The sequence below is a fragment of the Hylaeus anthracinus genome, unplaced genomic scaffold (genome assembly GCF_026225885.1).
Source record: "Hylaeus anthracinus isolate JK02 unplaced genomic scaffold, UHH_iyHylAnth1.0_haploid 11989, whole genome shotgun sequence".
NCBI classification, from domain to species: Eukaryota; Metazoa; Arthropoda; class Insecta; order Hymenoptera; family Colletidae; genus Hylaeus; species Hylaeus anthracinus.
The window spans coordinates 6478893-6494511 of NW_026534337.1; the positions used below are offsets into that span (position 1 = coordinate 6478893).

Below are 15619 nucleotides of genomic sequence, written 5' to 3' on the forward strand. Positions count from 1 at the left end.
TTGACTTTCAAGTGATCACCACGCAAAGAGAACCATGCAGAGTAAATATACCGAAATAATGATGAATTAATGTTTAATTAGACATTAATTTTGCAACTGCTAAGACTTATTTCTTTGGCTAATACTCCCATATTTTTTCTTCTATTTTTACACGCCATCTGACGTAATGGGGAATATCATTGCAGACCATTTTCAACGTTATCGAGGAAAACAAACCTGTCGACCTCTATAAAAGGAATATCATGTACTGAGCGAGACATTTTCATTATTCTCTATATAGGGTGCCGCGACGAGGAATTGATCAGATGTCGATATCGTTGCAAATGGTTGACCCCGTGAAGAATCTAGGTGACCTTTGCAGGCACAAATGGGTCGAAAAACAGATTGTTTACTTGCGTTAAAGGTCGCTTTAAATATTGTTATAGGGCACACTAACTCCCTCCACGTCGATCAATATTATAAGCAAAAATTTGTGTGTTTTCAATGAAAAACACACGAATAACTGGAGAAATTTCGAAATTATTAGGTGTAGAAGTTAATTCGGTACCTTTGTATTCCATCGTTTATTATTTTAGTTTAAGTAGAACTATTTATATGTCATTTGGTTATTGTATGTTCAATTATCAACATTTTAGGTTTTCGACCAGGTCTCCATTACAATAAATCTATATGTATGTATATATATATTATATAATACAATGACCATCAGGTTGAAACTCAAGTTATGTATATAGAATATATAGATATATTGTAACAGAGATCAGATCGAGGATTTAGAATGTTCGCATACTTTAGTATACCAAAATGAAGATTAAATATTTCTACTTAAAATGGAATTATAAATAGATCGCGGATTTTTATACATTTATGGCAAATGAAAATATGTGGAAATCTATGAAAATCTCCATAAATGCAAGAGTATATAAAATATCAACAATAATATACATGTCACACCATTTTCTAGATAGAACAAATTTTTATTCGAGCTTAAAGTCGTCTGTTATCAATGAAAATATTAATTTACATGAACACCTGTAGTCTAGTTATAAATAATAGAATTTAGAGGGACAGAATTAATTCCTACACCTAATATATCTATTTAAACTAAAGTTATCAATTATTTAATACAGAAGCACAGAATTAATCCCCACACCTGATATTTAAAAACAAAAATCGATGCAAGATGTCTATCAAAACATTTCGTCCCATTAATTCCTATCTTTGCAAGCGATGCGGACATACAAGACAATCCTGACAAACGCGACGTCCCATATAAAAATCGAATCAAAGGGCGAAAAAGCTTTGTCAAACTAGCGGAAAGATATTTGTTGTGATAATAAATATTGAATATATAGCTGTTCTAGGGTGTAAATCATTACTGTAAAAGATTAGGATTACGAGATAAACACGCGTCGGGTTAGTTCGAGAAAAGGGGAAAAAAAAGAAACAGATAAATTTTCAAAAAAGCCCCGACTTTTTCTACGCGAAACGAGAGAAGGGGTTCCCCCCATTTTCTACCTGCATCTTGTATGTGTGTCCGATTGTGTTTGAAACGGGGAATATCTCATGCGAAAGTAATATGCACACACGCTCGCGGTGGCGTGTACGTATTTAAATATGCTTGTTAATGATTTAACTTGTACAGGGTGTCCCATAAATTATAGTACAGGAGCGCGGTTAAACGATGTCTCTTCTGTAAAATGAAAATGATTTTCCGAAAGTGTACGCTATATTATTATTATTTTTCATTTAAGATCGTCCCGGTTTCAATTTTAATTGTCATTAACAAAGTAGATGGAGGCACGCGTTCCGTTGTTTGTCTAGAAACCGAGAGGCAGAGAAATGGAATGATAAAAATAAAATTCTGAGCCTAGAATTAAAAGAGAAGGAGATATGGACAAAGATCGCTTTGGGGGAATAATTATTGTAACGCTATAAGCACACACATCCATCCTCCGCCCCCCCCCCCCTCATTTTTATCATGGACATTTTAATTTGTCCTAAATCGTAGTTTGGATCATTTACGTCGGAACAACGGGAATGAAATTGATATCTTTCGTTATCCCACGAGTATTTTTACGATTTGATTTCTCATGCTGATCGTGTCGTTGAATACAGGGTGTTGGGAAAAAGTACAACAAGGAACCGATCAACCTTCTTCATTTCGAAACCCTTAGACGATATTCGTGAACTGATTGATTTAGAAACGGATTCTTCTTTTTAAATAAACGGATCATACTCGGATCGCCTATGCGTTCGATGATGACATTATTTGAAAAGAGAAATTCAGTTTCAGGGGGAATTTATATTAAAAATATAGTAGAACTCCATTTGTACGTAATGACGACGTCGTGGTGTATACTTGGTTATTCGAACAGTTTGGTGAGCTCTTAGTATCTCGAACTCGACTCGCTAGCTATAGTTTACGGGAATTCGTGAACACTAGTTATACGAAGTACAGTAGAACCTCGCTTATTCGAGCAGGTCTGGCAGGACATGGCAGTTCCCATAATAGAGTAGTTCTCAGATAATAGAAGCTACGGGGGCCTAGAGGGTACTGAGCTCAGCTATGGGGGGGCTAGAATGTACTGGGCCCAGGAATGGGGGGTCTAGAGGGTACTAGACTCAGCTATGAAGGGTTTAGAGTGTAATGGGCTCAGGAATGGGGGTGTAGAGTGTACTGAGCTCAGCTATGGGGAGCTAGGGTGTACTAGGCCCAGAAATGGGGGTCTAAAGTGCACTAGACTCAGCTGTGGGGAATTTAGAGGATACTAGACTCAGCTATGGAGGGTCTAGAGTGCACTGGGCCAGGAATGGGGGGTTTAGAGGGTACTGAGCTCAGCTATGGGGGGTCTAGAGTGTACTGAGCTGAGCTATGGGGGTCTAGAGGGTACTAAACTCAGCTATGGAGAATTTAGAGGTCCTAGACTCAGCTATGGGGGGTTAGAGTGTACCGGGCTCAGGAATGGGGGTCTAGAAGATACTAGACTCAGCTATGGAGGGCCTAGAAGGTAGTGGACTCGGGTACAGGGGTTTCGAAGGTACTGGACTCAGCAATGGGGAACTGGAGGTTCCTATGACTATGGGCAGTTTAGAAGGTACTAGAGGCTCAGCTGCGAGTTCGTATATTCAAGGCTGAGCATGATTTTGTTCCTATAAACGAGGTTCTACCGTAACAGAGGATCTACTAACTATCCCCTTCATGAGCCCTCCACCACGGATTTCCACTCTCGATCATGGTTTAGGTAATAGAAGCTACGATGGGTTAGAGGGTGTACAACATATAGAGGGTACTCAGCTACGAGTTCGTATATTCGAGGCTGAGCATGCTTGTATAAAAGAAGTTCCATCGTATCCAGTTATCCAAACCTGATTATACCCACACCCATTCTAATAAATGGAGTTCTACCGTAACAATGTGTATAATTTGAATCCGGGACTCTTACATATCGTATTTTCAATGTACACCCACTATACGTATATACAAATATATATATTCACTTACGCGTATACGTGCGTGGATATGTGGTATTCAAGGTATACATACACACATACATACGTGCTCATACTCTATGGATTTCTATATATGCACAGGCACACAGGCATGTACCAATGGTGTATGTGTTCGTACATGTACCGGAACGTATGTGTTTCTCGTGCATGTACGAGCGTATGTAACGCGTGTATGTGTGTATACGCGAACGAATGACACACGAGAGATGCATACATACATATATACACATACACATATATTACTTAGAATATACTTTCCTATATACAGGGTGTTTTAAAGATTATAGTACAAGAGAAAACTGCGGCCTTTGTAGGTGTAAATGCAACATAATTTTTTTATCGTTGTGCATCCTTCGTCGAGAAAGGATTGAAAATTGTAAGAGCGCTCTGGGGCTCGGGAATAAACATTCTGGCTGCAAAAACTAGCAAATCTTTGAATCGAAAGTGAAACGAACGTTTCGGCTATTGATGTTCAATTTTTTCGCGAAAATTGGCACTAGGAAAAAATTGAATAATCTGTGGATTAACTCGGGTCGAATAGGAAGGATTTAGTAAATTTAAAATTGGTTTTATTAAAATTCTATCAAATGCAATACAGAATGAAATGAATTGCATTTCATAAATTTTAACAGACATTGTTTTATGGATTTTGAATTTTCACGCATTTATTTACTCGCGGGGCTTAATTTGTTAAACAATATACACGCATTAAGCAGTTTTTAGCTTGTGCGTTATTTTATGAATGTTTTTAGAGTGAGAAATGAAAATGATACTGAACAAGTTTGAATTGAATAAAAAGAAGATTTTCTAGAGGTGTTAACCCTTCCGTTATGACAGTAGTAATTTAGTATTTTAACTATCCAGATACACAATTATTGTTTACAACATTGTTCCTCAAGTAATGTATTATTTGAAATAATGTATTTCAATGAACGTCATCGAAATAAAATAACGTATTCACGATGACTAAAAAATAAAGTCTTCTGTGGTAGCGAAAGGGTTGAAAAATAAATGAATCGAATGAACGGTAAATAAATAAAAAATAAATGAATTTCAATTTTTTCAAGTGAAGCACTTTCAAGTGCAAATAAGACGCGAAACAATTGAAAAATGTCGAAAGTCGTTTTATTTTCCAGTCAAAGATTTCGAAGAATTACCTCTTGCACCATTATTCTTTGATCACCCTGCATTTTCTAATATTTTTCCATACAAGCAGACTCTTTTTAACTGAATAAAATATAACCCAATTTCATACGCTTTTTTTCAGGATCTTTAGATTATCACTGCGACGGTATTAATTAATTGATTATTGTAGAACCGTACCGATAAGCGAGTTAATTAATTAACGCATTATTTAATTCATTATAGTGGTATTAAAATAGTACACACCTGTGAGAAATCTGGAGATAAATTAACGTGTTTTTTTTCTCATTTATTATTTATTTTTAATTCGAATTTGTAGAAGTTAATTGTATTAATTAATATATATGTTATATATATAAAACAACAAAACATATATATATATATATATATAAATGCATATGTATATTAATTAATTGTATGAATTTAATATATGTTTACATTAAGACGTTTACTTTTTTTCTTCGTTACTTTGGAAAAGCCTCTGGTTTGCTTTCTTAATTACTTAATTATATAATCGTTGAGTGAGAATTCGAATAACGAGTGATTGAACGATCATGGGTGTTCTCATTTTCTCATAACTATGATTATACTAGATAATAAAGTTATTTAAAATGAAATTGAACATTTTCTTTATTTTTAATATTTCCCTCATGTCGAATTGGATCAATTGACGTAAATTAACGTTGTTTCAGCTATTAATTTAAATGTACGTCGGTATTATACAATTACTTCTAACGTTAATAGTTCGAATTGGATTCCACTAGAATCATCTTTTACATATCTGTTTACATGTCTAACGATCTTTTATTCATTTTACTTATTCAACTTCATCATTTCGAAATAGATTTTACGAAACCATTGTTTTCGTAAAATCTATTATATACGTTTTCGTTTATCCCTGAAACCGAAACCGTAAGTAAGCTATTCAAATCTTTTATTTTTTCTTTACTGCGTTCAAATATGTTAAATAAGTTCCTGAATTTGTTTCTATTACGATAAAATATTTGCACGTTGGATCGAGCAACTTCTATGAACGAATCGAATATTCAGATAGCGACAAGTTTTCGAATGATTTATTCCCACAATTCAGTAACTTTATTTAAACTAGTTACATGTCTACAAAATGCACTTTCTTCTTCTAACTAACAAATGAAAATACAAGTACACGTTGGCGGCGTGCATGAAAGGTATGAACTGATATTTTTTAAATACCGACACAGTTTCACATAGTAGATTTTAAACCATCGAATTTTCAACGCAGAGCGTTCCGTTTATCTAAAAATCGATTAACGACAATAATATTTAATTAATTGGCTGTTCACCGATTAATTGCGCTTCTGCCATAACAATATTAACGGAGAAAGTTGTACAAAGTTTTGCAGAAGTAACATTCACGTCGGAAACCCCCTTGGATGTTCGTGTCTTTGTTTTGTTTTTTTTTTTTTTTTTTTTTTTTTTTAAAAAAGGGCCAACTTTAAGCAAATTAAGGGGCGTATTCTTTTTCTTTTTAAGATCCAAAAATAGTTTTTTTGATTTGACATTCTTGTTAAGGTCTTTCAGATATCTCTACCGAATTAACATTAAAATATTAATAATACATACCGGGCCAGTTTTGCCTGACGTGATGTAGAATATTATTTGTAACTTTGAAGCAAATTGAGCATGACAGTTGTACATTTAATGGAATCTTGTGCGTACATGTATAAACAAACCTACCAAATTTGAAAGGGTTATGTCCAGTATTTTGGCTGGAAAAAATCATGAATATTGCCTCGAAGCTAATACGTAGTAATCCCTTAACATGGCTTGGAATATTGTTTATAACTTCGAAACGAATTGAGCAGGGCAGTTGTAAAACAGAATCTTCTACGTATACGCATAAATAATAGGGATGTGCGGGATCCCGGTCGGGACGGGAATTCCTCCCGTGATCAGGATGGAATCCCGAGAATTTCAGAATCCCAAATACATCCGGGATTCCCGGGAATTTCGAAATCCCGTACATTCGAATTGCTGAAATCTTCAAGAATAACTCGATATTTCATATCTCGAACATTTTCTAGGTCCCGTACATTCTCGAGAATCCCGGATTTTTGCGGGATCTCGTGTATTCTCGGGAATCTCGAATCAACTCGAGATCCCGGATATTTTCGTAAGTCCCGGACATTTTACGGGAATACCGAATATTTTCGGGAACCCGCACACCCCTAATAAATAAATTTGCCAAATTTCAAAAATTTACGTCAAGTACCTCAACTGCAAAGAAAAAAAGCATGAATGTTGCCTCGAAACTAATCCAAAAAAAGAGTACACCCTTAATTGTTCAAATTTGAGTGCTGAATAATTAAACATTGCAATGAAAGATATCAGGGAACTCGTACACAAGTTACCAATTTAAGCTCGACGCGAAACTACAAGTGACTGCGGTAAATACTAAAATATAAGTTACACTTTCCTCAGGATTGTTAATGTAAATTTGTCTACTTTTAAATTCTACTCTTAATTTCTAGCGATCACGAAATATACGTCTACTAGCTCCAAGTCTGCGAAACCACACTCAATCCTAACTAAGACTCGATGATTCTACGGAACTGCGACACTTGGCCAGGTAGGTGAAATTGAATCGCCTAAGGCCGCCATTACACATATGTTTAACAACTGGGACGTGAAAGCTTATCCATGATATTAAAAAACAATCGATAATAATACTAGGGAAAATCGACTCTATCGATACGTTGACCAGACCTGGACACTTGCGAAATAACTTTACTTGAAATGTTATTTTATATCATAATTATTTTCATACCTGTGATCACTTTTGAAATAACATTATTTGAATTATTATTCATCAAATAATATTTATTCAAATAACATGTTATTGAAATATTATGCACTTGAAACATTAATTCAAATAACACGTTATTTCACTTCATAATTATTTCAAATACTTACTTGAAATAATTTTGAAATTGTCTTTCGAAATAATACGAGGTGAAATCGCAAGTACATGACGATTTTGAATTTAAATGCGATAAAGATGAAATAGTAAACAATTCCACGTTTGTCATCCAAAAATGTTCAACATTTACGACAGAAGGAAACGAGACATAGTCGGCAACTTCAGGTTTGTCGAAGCCAAAGATTTTATCCCAACTCTGGCCCATCCACGTGCACAATAGTTATACCTGCGTCGACGCACACCTTTAAATGCAGGTCTAATTAATAATTTAATAAACTATCTAACTCGCAGCCGTTTGCAGCTATTCTCTATCGTCACCTTTCTCTCATGATACAATAGAAGTATACAGGGTGACTCTGAATTAGTGTAAGAACCGGAAATGGCGTGTAGCTGAGATAATTCTGAACAATAATTTCCTTTGCAAAAATGTCAGATGGTGCTTCGTTTTTGAATTAGTAACGAAAAACCAGCGACCAATCACAGCGCCGGAATAGCGCGCGCTCAGCTGACTATGCTCTATGAGCGCGCGCTGTCATTGGTCGATGGTTTTTCGTTAATAATTCAAAAACGAAGTATCATCCGACATTTTTGCAAAGGAAATTGTGGTTCAGAATCATCTTAGCTATCATTTCCGGTTCTTACACTAATTCTGGGACACCCTGTATATTACTCCTAAAGCTCAGTTCATATATATACAAATAAGAAATTTCCTTGTTATTAATAGGTTTGAAAAAATTTCATTCAACTGACTGACTTAAACTCAAGTATTAAATCGATACCTTTATCTAAACAATTCTTAACCTAGATTAATAGTTTTGACAACATTTTTCTGATTCGATTAACTAACCTAAACTCAATCATTCAACCGATTCATTTATCTAAACAATTTTGAATCTCAATTTAAATCATTCCTATCATAACAGCCTTTCCTTTTCGTTGTTTTGTGTAAAAAGAAACACGACACGTATAACGATACTACGAGTATCACTTATTTTTAACAAGGACCCATGCACAATACGAGAAAGGTTTATAATTAATCATACAGATAGTAAACATCAAACTCGGACAACATGCACACGTCGTTCTTTAACCGAAGGAATAATTATGCACGTACGAATTTGTATCGCGATCAAACAAAAGTGTCCCGAAAAAAATGTAAAGAAGGAGAGCCGAAACGAGTAATAAACAGAGTTAAACGAAAGGGGGTGATACCGAGAAACGATGAAAAAACCAAACGGTAAAACGAGGAACAAAAATCTTAGTTTATAACATAGAGGATCGCAGAGAGTATTTTTTCTAGGTATGTTAATGGACCAGCTAATCAGAAACCTAACGAGAAACATTGCGAGAGCGGAGATGAAAAGTTTATCAAAATGGGTAAAAAAAAAAAAAAAAAAACGGAAACATAAATATACTGTGTTAAATAAGATACGAAGTAGCTGAGAACTGAACTAATCCAATGGATATACAATGTAAATTTTGACCTGTGAACTGGTCACTCTAACATAATAGCATTCTGATTTAAAGTTTGTGAAATTAAACGCCGTCTATGGAATCGACGCTAAAGTTTTTGTTTAGGCTACGCGTTGGTTCCTGACTGAACATGTCGTTCGAACGATACCGGTCTTCGTGGAATTAAAAGCAAAGAATAAAGATTACATCGACCAAAATACTTTGAACACAAATATCGATATATATTTGATTAAAATAGTCTAAATAAAGATGGAGGATTTCCTTTGCAGATAATTTAATATATTTACTATGAATGATAGCGAAGTCATGAATGTATTCAATTATCTAAATAATATATTTCTTAGATAATTTAATGCATTTAATATATTTTATCAAAACAATCTAAATAAAGATGGGGGTATTCTTTGCAGATATTGTGAACTAATGTTTACTTGTTAGTCATTGAATTAGAACGTTGCAAATCTTGATTGTTAGGGTTATTATTGTTTGCATGTATAATAGACGCTCTGTTATGTGAATTATGTTCTATTATACGAATCGTAGATTTCCTGTTATAATACCGTATATACAGTGGGTGTAGAATGTACTCGTACACCGATCAATTTCTCAAAAAACTTTTGTGTGAAATTGTAGTTTCTTAACTTCTTTTTGTATAATCAATGATACTTTACATATTCTCGGAAGTCTCTAAGATAGATATACTCCAAACAATATTTACTAGTTAATATAATTTGTGAAATTAACAAAAAAATGTGAAAAATTGCTGAAATTTTCAAGAATAACAGAACTTTCGGAAACCCCAGATATTATTCTATATCCCGTACATTGTCGGGAATCCCGAACATTTTCGAGATTCCGTACATTCTCGGGAATCCCGGATTTTTGCGGGATCTCCTGTATTCTCGGGAATCCCGCACACCCCTAGTTACAATAATTATAAAATCAAAAGGAAATCCCACGAAGGAAGTATTATATACTTATAAATTAATGTAAATTTTTTTTTTTAATGAAGTTTAAAAAATTAAACAGTTTTGCGAATACTTATTGCTTCAATATTTCTCTCGATTAATTGTTTTTTTCTTGTTAATTTCGCAACTCTACATAAATAGCTATTCTTTTTTGTAATCTATCTATTCTAGAGATTTCCGTGAAATATTTAGAATGTCATTGTTTATAAATAAGTAAGTTAATAAATTACAATTTTACATAGTTTTGTTGGAAATTGATCGGTGTACGAATACTTTCTACACCCACTGTAAACATATTGTCTACACATTTCCTCCCGTGAAATCTATCCTACTGTACATTATCTAACAAGCCAACTTGTTCAGATGAACGTAATAAACAATTACGTAAATCGTAGCCTAAACACAAAATTCACCGCCAATCCGCAGGTCTGGTGTAGTATTTAACGTGTTAAGCTAAATATCAAATATTTTTGAATAGCGGTACAATTAATTGCTAAAAACACCGAGAAGCACGAATCGTCGACGATACTTGTTATGCTTCTGAGGATTTTGAAAGTAATCCTCGATAAACATAGGCTACCAAGTGCTAAAACGATTAACCGATAGTTATACATATAAGGAAACAAGGTATATCTGTAATTTGTTTCAATCTTACGTTTTAACTTGTCGCGTACGCCACACTTTATAGCGATTTATTCAACAGGTTACTGCAGTGTAGTGTCCTAGAGTAGTGTTATCTATTGCCGAACAATGATTTCCTACATTCTGATCACTTCTGCTATTGCATATTTCTAGGTTACACTACATGAACTCGATTACTTTGAATATTTTTTTGTGTACAGGGTGATTCACTTGCCAATCTTGGTTAACTTTTAAGAATATGCATTTTATGCAAAATTTTATATACAAAAATATACAAAAAATGTAATTATATATACATAAAATTTTGTATACTCTTGTATATGCATACATCTAAGTATATAAATATTAGAGAAGGATCTCTAATGGATATATACAATACGCTTCGCCATCTATTAATCACCCTGTATACCATCCCTATTTATTTTCTATATTTATATCTATTGTTTTGATATACAGCAGAGCAAATGATCGCGAAAGAGGAAGTCATTGTACGTTCCGATAGATTTCCACGACACTACACCCGCATAATGCTGATTATATACAGGCTCTCCCAGAATTAGTGTAAGAAACCGGAAACGGGAGGTAACTGAGACGATTCTGAACCACAATTTTCGATTATTGCACTGATTCTGGGACACTCTGTATACATCTAAAAAAGAGAAAACAACTACCGAGTCACGGAATGATTTTCTACTAGCAAAAGAGGAATATTTGTTAGATTTCAAACACTTATTCCTAGCATTTAAGACTTGATGTGTGTGTAGTCCGTAACATCGCGTAAGATTGTTTTATGAAGCTAATCGAGACAAGTCTCCTTATGAATGAAACCCCCGTAGAAGGTTGTGTGATAGCGACGGTATGAAAGTAAACAGGAGCATTACAAAAACGAAAAATGAGCGTGGCGATAATTAAAAAGAAAAAAGAAAAAAAAATTATAATATTATAAGCGACAAAAAGTGCTTTTACAAAATATAATATTATTTATACGACTCTGACGATTTAGTGTATGAACGTGTGTGCCTGCACGCGCTTGTGTGTGTGTGTGCGTGTATTGGTTTGATCGCGAAAGAAGAGATAAGATGGATTAATATACCACAGAATAAAAGGCATATAGGTATATCGTATATGTATACATATATACACATATATGTTTATATGCAATATAGACTACATATAGAATAGTACGAATAAATAAATATATATATACATATATATATGTATTTATTTGTTTCTTTATATGAAACTGACAGACACTCACGCACGCAAGGAATAAAAATTGAAAATTTGCGACTACAACTGACGTAATAGTATTATTATCGTAATAATTCGTAGTGTTGTAGTATCTACGGTAAATATTACTTAGTTATATCCAGTATTGTATTAAATAATAAAGGTTGTCCTATATGTAAGCGAAACAATTATTTATTTATGTCCTGTCTCTTCGGTAATTGTTAAATATTTTATATTTTCATTACATGATCTGATTAAATTTTTAGGAAAATCCACGGTTAACGACTCGATATATCGATGGTTTCTGGGAAATCTGTTTTTCACATTCTTTAATATACAGGGTGTCCCAAAAATGTTGTAACACCTTGAAAGGGGTGGTTCGGGAGGTGATTTGAAACAACTTTTTCCTTAGCGAAAATGTTGTCCGAGGCTTCTTTAAGGAGATATTAACGGAAAACCCCGACCAATCAGAGCGCGAGTATGCCGGTGGAGCGTAGGGTGCGCGCTAGGCGGCTACGCTCATACGCTACCGCGACCGCTCCAACGGTATCCGTGCGCTCTGATTGGTCAGTGTTTTCCGTTAATATCTCCTCAACGAAGCCTCGGACAACATTTTCGCTAAAGAAAAAGTTGTTTCAAATCACCTTCCGAATCACCCCTTTTAAGGTGTTACAACATTCTTAGGACACCCTGTGTATAATAAATATCGATGTGTATTACATTAAAGAAGATTAGATTAAATAATATTCGAGAAAAATACTAAATATGCTGAAAGTTACTAATTTGGAAAGAGTAAAATATTTACTACTGTTGTTACGATAGCTAGAACAGCTTCTAAACCTGATTAATAATACCTAATCTACAATCGAGCTATAGAAACGGTATACTAACTAGAATTGCAGCCGATTAGCTGATATTATTTGCAATGTAATTGATAATGTTATCAGGATGTTACTGGTGATATAATTAGCAATTACATACTTCAAATATTATTCAAGTCCCAGGTCTCACCACGTGGAGGTTGCTGCTTATAGAGACACACATTAAAATCAATTAAAATGAATGTGCCTAATATTGAGTATAATATCAGTAGCAAGCAATTTTAACCTCTTGAAAGATATAGATACATGTATGTATGAGTTTACTTTTACTATAGTATAGTATTAATATGAGACAGCATATAGAGCAAAATAATCATTCAAACTTCATCTCTCAAAAGGTTATTGATAAAAGTAAAAGAAATAATCTAACGACACTACAGAAGTTTGTATCTTCCGAACGAGAGTCTGCACAATTGAAGAAACGAAACTCAAGAAAGTATTCTATTATAAATACGGAATAAACACTGATTCTATCTCGTATATCCTTAAAATGTAAGAGAAAATTTACTCGATGTCACTGCACGTCGAAACAAATAAAATTCTACACAGGTAAATACATTCTATCAACTATACTGTGCGAGGTCACAGAATTTCTGATGGAAAGAGTGGGATAGAAGATAAACAGATACGAAGCGAGAAGCACACCAGTGTTTTCCTAGAATTTTGTTTTTCTACTTTCGACGGTTTATCAACGAAAATACTGTTTTTCTTGCAGTTATGACGATAGGTCGTCCCTTGTTATTGAAACTCGATACCAACACCAACTTGTGAAAGTCAAACATTCTCGATGAATGCGAATACGTTCAATTTCACCGTGAAATATTACACACAAATATAATATTACAGTAAGAATTTACATTGTTAGAGTTGTAATAATCGCGTTCATTTATATCGTGTCATATATGTAAATATCTTATTTATATTCATTTTATATCGCGATCTTTATGAATAATAACTCGTTGCAAAATGAAAATTTAATGAAAAATATTTAAGCTTCCATGTTAATAGACAATCACGTAGCTTCTATATGAATTTAAACTTGTTACTTTCAATTTAAATTTGAAAATAGAACGCGAGAGCAATTGCGTCGACTTCGTAAAGATAGATTTATCAGAAAATCAATTCTATGATGTACAGTGATAACAGAAAATACGCAACCGCGATCGGATTACAGTGACATGACGTCATTTTGAACTGTCGCAGAATTTCAAGTTAAAAGACAGTTTATACTAATTTTATTCATTTCAACCTAACTCTGATCCGTTATGAAATAGCGTACCACACTTAGGATCAATACAAATTCACGCAGGATATAGTAATAAAAATAGGAGTAAACGTTTTACCTTTTTGTTTGAATAAGTTGCAAAATTGACCATTCTTCGAGAGAGTCCGTTTGAGTTGAGCACAATTCATCATGGCATCGATAACGCCTTCCCTGTGTTTGAATTTCAATCGGGAACTCACAGTAATCTGTAACACAAGGGAACGACAAGTCTAAAGCATATATGTTTATAAAAATAAAACTATATTATAATAAAGCAACAATCGAGCTCGAAATAACCCGCAAAAGATTGCAATTTAAGGTAAAGAAGAATAGTATCCATTGACACCGGTGGAGAAAAAGCAGAGCGGGAAACGATTCGAATTTAACTCACGATATTGCTTTATATAATTAAAAGTCTTTTAATATTAAATGAAAGCACTAGTAGAGAGTAAATGAGAGTAATAATAGCGAATGACAACAATTAGATAGCAACTGATAGCAACAAGTATGAAATACATACCTAATTAATCGCGAAGAATTCGGCACCTCTTATCGCGCCACTTTCCATGGAGCAAATGGCGTCCGCGGCGAATTCACTATGAAGGCTCTGTCACGTGCCGCTAGGCGGCGCGTGGGGGTAATCCCACTAGGGACCCTCTAGGTTGCCTAGGTAACCAAGAGAAGCAGTAACCACGCTAGAGACGCTTTAACCCCATTTGAATTTCCAAAAGAGAAATTAAACGTTACTGAAACTTTTATTTCTAACGTGAAGACTGTATAAGGAGATCCAACTCCATACGAAAGTTACTAGAAAACTGTTATCAAAATGTCAAGCTTCAACTTATGAATATTTCTACCACTCGCGGCGCAAGTGCGCATAAACTACGATATATACAGAGTGTCCCAAAAATGTTGTAACACCTTGAAAGGGGTGGTTCGGGAGGTGATTTGAAACAACTTTCTCCTTAGCGAAATTATTGTCTGAGGCTTCATTGAGGAGATATTAACGGAAAACACTGACCAATCAGAGCGCGCGTATACCGTTGGAGCGGCCGCGGTAGCGAAGACTACGAGCTAAGCGGCAGCGTCAATGTTCTTCGGTGCACGTCGAGTCACTTGTTCGCGTACAAACGCCGCTGCTTAGCTCGTAGCCTTCGCTACCACGGTCGCTCCAACGGTATACACGCGCTCTGATTGGTCAGTGTTTTCCTTTAATATCTCCTCAACGAAGCCTCGGACAACATTTTCGCTAAGGAAAAAGTTGTTTCAAATCACCTCCCAAACCACCTCTTTCAAGGTGTTACAACATTTCTGGGACACCCTCTATATTCATAACTTAAAGTTCGGGATTTTGATAATACTTTTACACTACGCAGTTGGATCTCCTTATACAGTCTTTATGTTTTCTAATAATATCTTTTATATGCAGATGAGGATGCGACCCTTTATTGTAATGTAGCTACGTCTATGATCATGATGTTACTCCTTAGAACACAGATGCGCATGTGCACTTAACTCTCTACTTTAAAAATGACTGAGTTTCGTT

The 15619-nt window shown here is 34.6% G+C and overlaps 1 long non-coding RNA gene across 1 annotated transcript; it reads left to right on the forward strand.

The window, feature by feature from the left end:
* Window positions 1-2573: 2573 nt before the first annotated feature.
* On the forward strand, window positions 2574-5107 carry LOC128887744 (uncharacterized). The gene is made up of 2 exons (XR_008460091.1): window positions 2574-2705; window positions 2766-5107. It is a non-coding gene; the product is annotated as an uncharacterized LOC128887744 (long non-coding RNA).
* Window positions 5108-15619: the final 10512 nt, after the last annotated feature.